Genomic DNA, 8,359 nt, shown 5'->3' with positions numbered 1-8,359 from the left:
GCCAGAGCATTTTCCCGTGATGAAAAAGGACGGGGACTTGGACACGTTCCTGCGAGCCTTTGAGAGAGCCTACAGACAGTACCAGCTGCCTAGAGAACAATGGGCCAGGTACTTGACCCCAGGGCTAAAAGGCAAAGCTCTGAAGGCATTTGCTTCTCTTCCATCAGAAGACGACGACTATGATGCCTTAAAGCAGGCCCTGATCGCCAAATACCGGCTGACACCTGAGGTATACCGAAAGAAGTTCCGGAACCTCCAACGTGGCCCACACGATAGCTACAGTGATGTGGTGCAAGGACTCAGGACCCACTATGACCAGTGGATCCATGGAGTGTCAGTGAATATCTTTGAGCTGCAACGAGACCTGATGATCAAAGCCCTCTGTCCCCTGCCCTATTCGCTATGGTGATGGAACCACTGGCTCAAAAGATCCGCCTACACCCCGACATAGTGGCCCAAAATGTGGGTAAACATGAATACAAGGTCAGTCTTTTTGCCGACGACCTCCTATTAACTTTAACCCCTTTCCTTCGTTGGACGTAATATTCGTCCATGTGCCCTGGGCCCTAATTACCATGGACGGAATATTACGTCATAGCGATAAGCGGCGCCCACGTGGTGAGCACCGCTTATCGCGGCCGGGTGTCAGCTAATTATCATAGCTGACACCCGGCACAATGTGTCAGGGGCAGTCACGGACCGCCCCCGACACGTTAACCCCTTGTACACCGCGATCAAACACGATCACGTTGTACCGGGGGTTAAAGGGAAGCATCGGCAGGGGGGGCTCCCTCCGTGCTTCCCTGAGCCCCGCACGGCAGCGCAATGTGCAGCGCTGCTGCGGGGGGCTCCTTTCCTGCAGGTCCCCAGATCCAATATGGCGGCGGGGACCTCCGGGGGCCTGCAGGAAGCTGTCTTCCTCACTGAGCGCAGGCATGAGGAAGCCTGCAGCAGTGCCTGTGACAGATCGCTGATCTGTCACAGCGATCTGTGATGTGACAGATCAGCGATATGTCACATGACAGTTATGTCCCCCCTGGGACATTGTAATAAAAAAAAAAAGTGTAAAAATAATTTTTAAAAAATCGCTAAATAAATTTAAAAAATATTCCCCAATAAATTCATTTTTTGGAAATGAAAAAAACAAAACAATAAAAGTACACATATTTGGTATCACCGTGTCCATAACAACCCGCCCTATAAAACTGTCCCATTAGTTAACCCCTTAAGCGAACCCCTTAAAAAATAAAAAACGAAGCAAAAAATATTGATTTATTATCATACCGCCGAACAAAAAGTGCAATAACGCACGATCAAAAAGACGGATATAAATATCCACGGTACCGCTGAAAACATAATCTTGTCCCGCAAAAAACGAGCCATCATACAGCATCATCAGCGAAAAAATAAAAAAGTTATAGCTCGCAGAATAAAGCGATGCAAAAATAATTATTTTTTATATAAAATTGTTTTCATTGCATAAAAGCGCCAAAACATAAAAAAAGACATAAATGAGGTATCGCTTCAACCGTACTGACCCGAAGAAGAAAACCGCTTTATCAATTTTATCGCACGCGGAACGGCGTAAACGCACCACCCAAAAGAAATTCATGAAACGCTGTTTTTTGTAAATTCTGCGTCCCAAAAAAGAAATAAAAAGCGATCAAAAAATGTCACATGCCCAAAAATGGTACCAGTAAAAACGTCATCTCGTCCCGCATAAAATAAGACCTCACATGACTCGGTGGGTCAAAATATGGAAAAATTATAGCTCTCAATATGCGGTGATGCAAAAACTATTTTTACAATAAAAAGCGTCTTTTAGCGTGTGACAGCTGCCAAATATAAATACCGCCATAAATAGTAAATCAAACCCCCCGTTATCACCCCCTTAGTTAGGGAAAAATAATAAAATTTAAAAAATGCATTTATTTCCATTTTCCCATTAGGGTTAGGGCTAGGGCTAGGGTTAGGGCTAGGGTTAGGGCTAGGGTTAGGGTTAGGGCTAGGGTTAGGGGTGTGTTTGGGTTAGGGTTGGAGTTAGAATTGGGGGTTTCCACTATCTGCGCACATCAGGTGCTCTCCAAACGCAACATGGCGTTTGATCTCAATTCCAGCCAATTCTGCGTTGAAAAAGTCAAATGGTGCTCCTTCCCTTCCAAGCTCTGCCATGCACCCAAACAGTGTTTTACCCCCTCATATGGGGTATCAGCCGACTCAGGACAATTGGCAAACCAACTTTTGTGGTCCTATTTCTCCTGTTGCCCTTAGGAAAATAAAAATTGGGGACAAAAATATCATTTTTGTGGGAAAAAAATATGATTTATTTTCACGCCCGGGCGTTATAAACTTCTGTGAAGCACTTGGGGGTTCAAAGTTCTCACCACACATCTAGATAAGTTCCTTCGGGGGTCTAGTTTCCAAAATGGGGTCATTTGTGGGGGGATTCCACTGTTTTGGTACATCAGGGGCTTTGCAAACGCGACATGGTGTCCGATCTCAATTCCAGCCAAAAAAGTCAAATGGCGCTGCTTCCCTTCCGGGCTCTGCCATGCGCCCAAATAGTGGTTTACCCCCACATGTGGGTATCAGCATACTCAGGACAAATTGCACAATAACTTTTAGGGTCCTGTTACCCTTGGGAAAATAAAAATTGGGGGTGAAAAGATCATTTTGTGGAAAAAATATGATTTTTTAATTGTACCGCTGTACGTTATAAACTTCTGTGAAGCCCTTGTGGGTTCAAAGTTCTCACCACATATCTAGATAAGTTCATTGGGGGGGTCTAGTTTCCAAAATGGGTCACTTGTGGGGGGTTTCCACTGTTTAGGTACATCAGGGGCTCTCCAAACGTGACATGGCATCCGATCTGAATTCCAGCCAATTTTGCATTGTAAAAGTCAAATGGCGCTCCTTCCCTTCTGAGGTCTGCCATGCACAGAAACAGTGGTTCCCCCCCACATATCAGGTATTAGCGTACTCAGGACAAATTGCACAATAATTTTTGTAGTCCAATTTCTCCTGTTACCCTTGGTAAAATAAAAAAAATTGAAACTGAAGTATTTTTTTGTGAAAGAAGTTAAATGTTCATTTTTTTAAATATTCAAAAAATTCCTGTGAAGCACCTGAAGGGTTAATAAACTCCTTGAATGTGGTTTTGAGCACCTTAAGGGGTGCAGTTTTTAGAATGGTGTCACTTTTGGGTATTTTCTATCATATAGACCCTTCAAAGTGACTTCAAATGTGATGTGGTCCGTAAAAATAAAATGGTGTTGCAAAAATGAGAAATTGCTGGTCAACTTTTAACCCTTATAACTTCCTAACAAAAAAAATTAAACATGTGGGAAATGTTACTTATTAAGTTTTTTGTGTGCCCTATCTCTGTGATTTAAGGGCATAAAAATTCAAAGTTGGAAAATTGCTAAATTTTCAAAATTTTTGCCAAATTTCCGTTTTTTTCACAAATAAACGCAAGTTATATGAATGAAATTTTACCACTAACATGAAGTACAATATGTCACGAGAAAACAATGTCAGAATCACCGGGATCCATGGAAGCGTTCCAGAGTTATGGCCTCATAAAAGGACAGTGGTCAGAATTGTAAAAATTGGCCCGGGAGTTAACGTGCAAACCACCCTTGGTAGTGAAGGGGTTAAAGAATCCTTAAGGGGTGCAGTTTTTAGAATGGTGTCACTTTTGGGTATTTTCTATCATATAGACCCTTCAAAGTGACTTCAAATGTGATGTGGTCCGTAAAAATAAAATGGTGTTGCAAAAATGAGAAATTGCTGGTCAACTTTTAACCCTTATAACTTCCTAACAAAAAAAATTAAACATGTGGGAAATGTTACTTATTAAGTTTTTTGTGTGCCATATCTCTGTGATTTAAGGGCATAAAAATTCAAAGTTGGAAAATTGCAAAATTTTCAAAATTTTTGCCAAATTTCCGTTTTTTTCACAAATAAACGCAAGTTATATGAATGAAATTTTACCACTAACATGAAGTACAATATGTCACGAGAAAACAATGTCAGAATCACCGGGATCCATGGAAGCGTTCCAGAGTTATGGCCTCATAAAAGGACAGTGGTCAGAATTGTAAAAATTGGCCCGGGAGTTAACGTGCAAACCACCCTTGGTAGTGAAGGGGTTAAAGAATCCTCACATATCGCTACCTAATCTTATTAAAACTCTTAATCATTTTGAGGAGGTCTCTGGACTTAAGGTTAATATGGATAAATCAGAGATTATGTTCCTGAATATTTCACCTGCGGTCCAAGCTTCCATACTAAGTAATTTTCATTTCCGACACGCAAAGCAACATATCACTTATTTAGGAATTAAACTTACAACGTCCAAATCCACTCTGTTTAAATATAACTATGCCCCTCTCCTTCATAAATTACCGCAAACTCTTTCAAAATGGTCTTCCCCATCGCTTTCTTTTTTGGGAAGGATCCACTCGGTAAAAATGGTCACATTGCCTCAATTTGTATATTTATTCCGATCCCTTATAACTTCCTTAAAAAAAAAAGTTTCCAGTTTCCAAAATTGTGCTGATGTAAAGTAAACGTGGGAAATGTTACTTATTACATTCTGTATTTTGCGTGACATATCTCTGTGATTTAGGAGCATGAAAATTCAAAGTTGGAAAACTGCAAAATTTTCGCCAAATTTCTGTTTCTTTTCATAAATAAACGCAACTCAAAGACATTTTACCACTAACATGAAGTACAATATGTCACGAGAAAACAGTGTCAGAATCACCGGGATCCATGGAAGCATTCCAGAGTTATTACCACATAAAGGGACAGTGGTCAGAATTGTAAATATTGGCCTGGTCATTAACATGCAAACCACCCTTGGGAGTCAAGGGGTTAAACCCTATGAGGGGGGGCAGCATTATACCCTATGAGGGGGCAGCATTGTACCTTATGAGGGGGGTGCATTAAACCCTTTGAGGGGGGTGCATTATACTCTATGAGGGGGTGCATTATAGCCTATGAGGGGGGCTGAGTTATACCCTATGAGAGGGCAGCATTAAGCCCTATGAGGGGAGTGCATTATACTCTGAGCGGGAGGGACAACATTATAGCCTATGAGCGGGACAGCATTATACCCTATGAGGGGGCACCACTATACCTTATGAGGAGTAGCATTATACTCTATGATGGGGCAGCATTAAGCCCTATGAGGGGGGTGCATTTTACCCTATGAGTGGGCAGTATTATACCCTATGAGGGGGTGCATTATACAGTATCCTCTGAGGGGGCAGCATTATACCCTATGAGTGGGGCAGCATTAAACCCTATGAGGGGGGTGCATTATTCCCTGGGTGGGGGCCAATTATACCAGGTTAAGGATGGGCCCCTGCATACCAGGGGATAGGGATAAGGCCATGCATACTTGAATGAGATGGGGACCCTGCATACCAGTATAAGTAATAAGTAACATTTCCCGCAATTACTTTACATCAGCACAATTTTGGAAACTTTATTTTTTTAGGAAGTTATAAGGGTTAAACGTTGACCAGTGATTTCTCATTTTTTTTATCCAAAAATAAGAGAAAACACCAGGTCACCCACCACGCACTCCACAGCCCGGACTCCAAGAGGACCACTTGTAACAAAGAAAAAAATGTGATGAATCCAGCTAATGAAAAAAGCTTTTCTTTAATCCAAGAAATAAAATTACATGGTACCCAGATGACACAGCAACACATTTCGAACAGCAACACGTTTCGAACACCAACTGTGTTATTTGTCAAAGTTGCACACTAAATAACCATCTGACAATTTATACAAACATAAACCACCCCCACCAAGAAATCATGAGTTTTTAAAACTAACAATGAATGTTAAAAAACGCAAGACCAAAATTGAAAGACAAACATATATCAAAAATTAATAATGAAATAACAATTCTCTACGGAGATTCAATCCTAGAGGGTTGCATGTATTAAAGGGAATCTGTCACCTATTTTTTTGACTATAAGATGCATCCACCGCCATCAGCCGCTATCAGGGGCTTATCTACTGTTAGGGCTGGCGGAACGCACCAATAAATAAAATAAAATAATAGTGAGGTGCGTTCGCAGCCCGGGGTCCACCGTGCAGAGGTGGTAAACTGCTGCTTAGTAATGATGGATGTATATAGCGGTATACAGGTGGTCACACGCGGGTTAGCGTCACCCGGTGTGAACGGGAGCGCACTACCGCTGAACATAAATGCCGGACCCTGTTAAACTCACAGCACTCGGCAAGAGAGCGCACAGTATGTGGTCACAGAACTCAGCCCCAAGGACATGAGGTCTGAGTCCCTCTAGACCTACTGAGCGTGTGGCGTTGCACCTGCGGACACTCCTAAAGAACGCAGACCACCGAGGAGTGCAGACTGTGTGCACCGTGGGGTACAGACAAAGCCACCGGTGGATGCTGAAGTCTTTGTCTGACTCTGCCTCTACCTGAGCCTCAGCCTGGGCGCTAGCAGGCTAGGTGACACAACACATGTGTACCAAGGGTAGGGGTTTCCAATGAGTCATTCACCAGAGACATACAAGCATACAACACTCACTCCACATGGTTTAAATCTTCCTCTATAATAATAGCACATGGCCGAGCAGCAATGCTAAGCTTTTATAGTTGCAGGCTTCCGGGACCTTCCTTTTGGTTGTCCAATCGGAGCAGCAACAGGACCTGAGCATGTGACCCTCGACCTCCAATGAGAGGTCGTCCCACTGGCATGCTTAGTAGGAGAAAAGCAGGACTTAGCCCCAGAAGCGTCTGCTTTCCGCTGACTCATGCATGGTAGAATAGCTGAGCCTAGAATAGCAACCAGACGCCTAGCATTAGCCTGGGCAAGACGCTGGGACCGACATCTCTGCTGAGCAGTAACCTCTGCGGCTGCAGAAGAATGGAAGACCGCAGAGGACATGGCTCGAGACTCCCCCTGTGCAGTGTGAGAAACTCGACGCCTAACATTGGCCCCCCTCCTTGAGTCTCACTTTGTTTGAAAGCTGCAATGAGCTGAGGAGCACGAATGTGCTCCACAGGTTCCCAGGTCCTGTCCTCTGGACCATGACCCTTCCAGTCCACTAGATAATATTTTTGCCCTGTACCACCTTACACCCCACAATGGCGTTCACCTCATACTCATCCGAGGACAAGCTTGATGTCCCGGTAGATGGCTCCGAAAACTGGGACATGTAAATAGGCTTAAGGAGGGACACATGGAAGGTGTCAGTGATACCCAGGTGTGGAGGATGGGCCAGATGGTAGATCACAGGGTTAACCTGCTCAAGGACCTTGAAGGGACCTATAAAGCGAGGCGCAAACTTAGAGGACTCAACCCTTAGCCTGATATTACAGGCGGAGAGCCACACTAGGTCGCCAGGAGCAAAGATCGGAGCGGGGCACCGGTGAGCATCAGGGGAAACCCTCATTCTCTCCTTGGAGACCTGGATGGCATCCTGTGTGCGGTCCCAAATGTCACGTGCCTCCACCGCCCTGTCTGCCACCCTAGAGTCGGTGGAAGACACGGGCATGGGCACAGGAACCCGAAGATGCTAGCTGTAGTTAAGGAGAAACAGGGTTTGTCCGGTGGAATCGGCTACGGCGTTGTTCAGCGCAAACTCTGCCCATGGTAGCAAGGACGCCCAGTCATCCTGCCTGGCAGAAACAAAATGCCACAGGTACGTAACCAGAGTCTGTTTGACCCTCTCTACCAACCCATTCGTCTCAGAATGGTAAGCTGAAAAGAGATTCAGCTCAATGCTGAGTAGCCGACAAAGCTCTCTGCAGAACTAAGATGCAAACTGGGGACCCCGATTGCTGACAATTTTGTCTGGCATACCATGTAAGCGGAAGACATGCTTTATAAACAACGCCGCCAAGGCCCGAGCAGATGGTACTCGAGGGAGAGGTACTAGGTGCAACATTTTGGAGAAATGGTCGGTGACTACCCAGATGACGGTGCAACCGCGAGACTTGGGTAAGCCCACCACAAAGTCTATTCCGACCATTTCCCAGGGCCTGTTTTTGTTTTCCACTGGCAGAGGGTAAAGTAACCCAGCAGGTCGTTGCCGAGGAGACTGATTCCTGGCGCAGGAGACACATGCCCGAATATAGTCTCCGACGTCATGGGCCATATGCAATATGCGGCCACCAGTACGTCCATATCAGGATAGGGATGAGGGGGCCATGTGTATCAGGATAGGGATGAGGGGACCATATTTACCAGGATAGGTGATATTAAGCACAGAACGGACCACATGTTTTACTTCAGTTTTCAGTTTTTCTTTCCCCTAATTTCCTCTAAAATCTAGGTGCGTCTTATGGTCAGGTGCGTCTTATAGTCTGA

The sequence above is a fragment of the Dendrobates tinctorius genome, unplaced genomic scaffold (assembly GCF_039654945.1).
Source record: "Dendrobates tinctorius isolate UK_male_01 unplaced genomic scaffold, ASM3965494v1 ptg000308l, whole genome shotgun sequence".
NCBI lineage: Eukaryota > Metazoa > Chordata > Amphibia > Anura > Dendrobatidae > Dendrobates > Dendrobates tinctorius.
Note: the sequence above shows the minus strand (reverse complement) of the source record.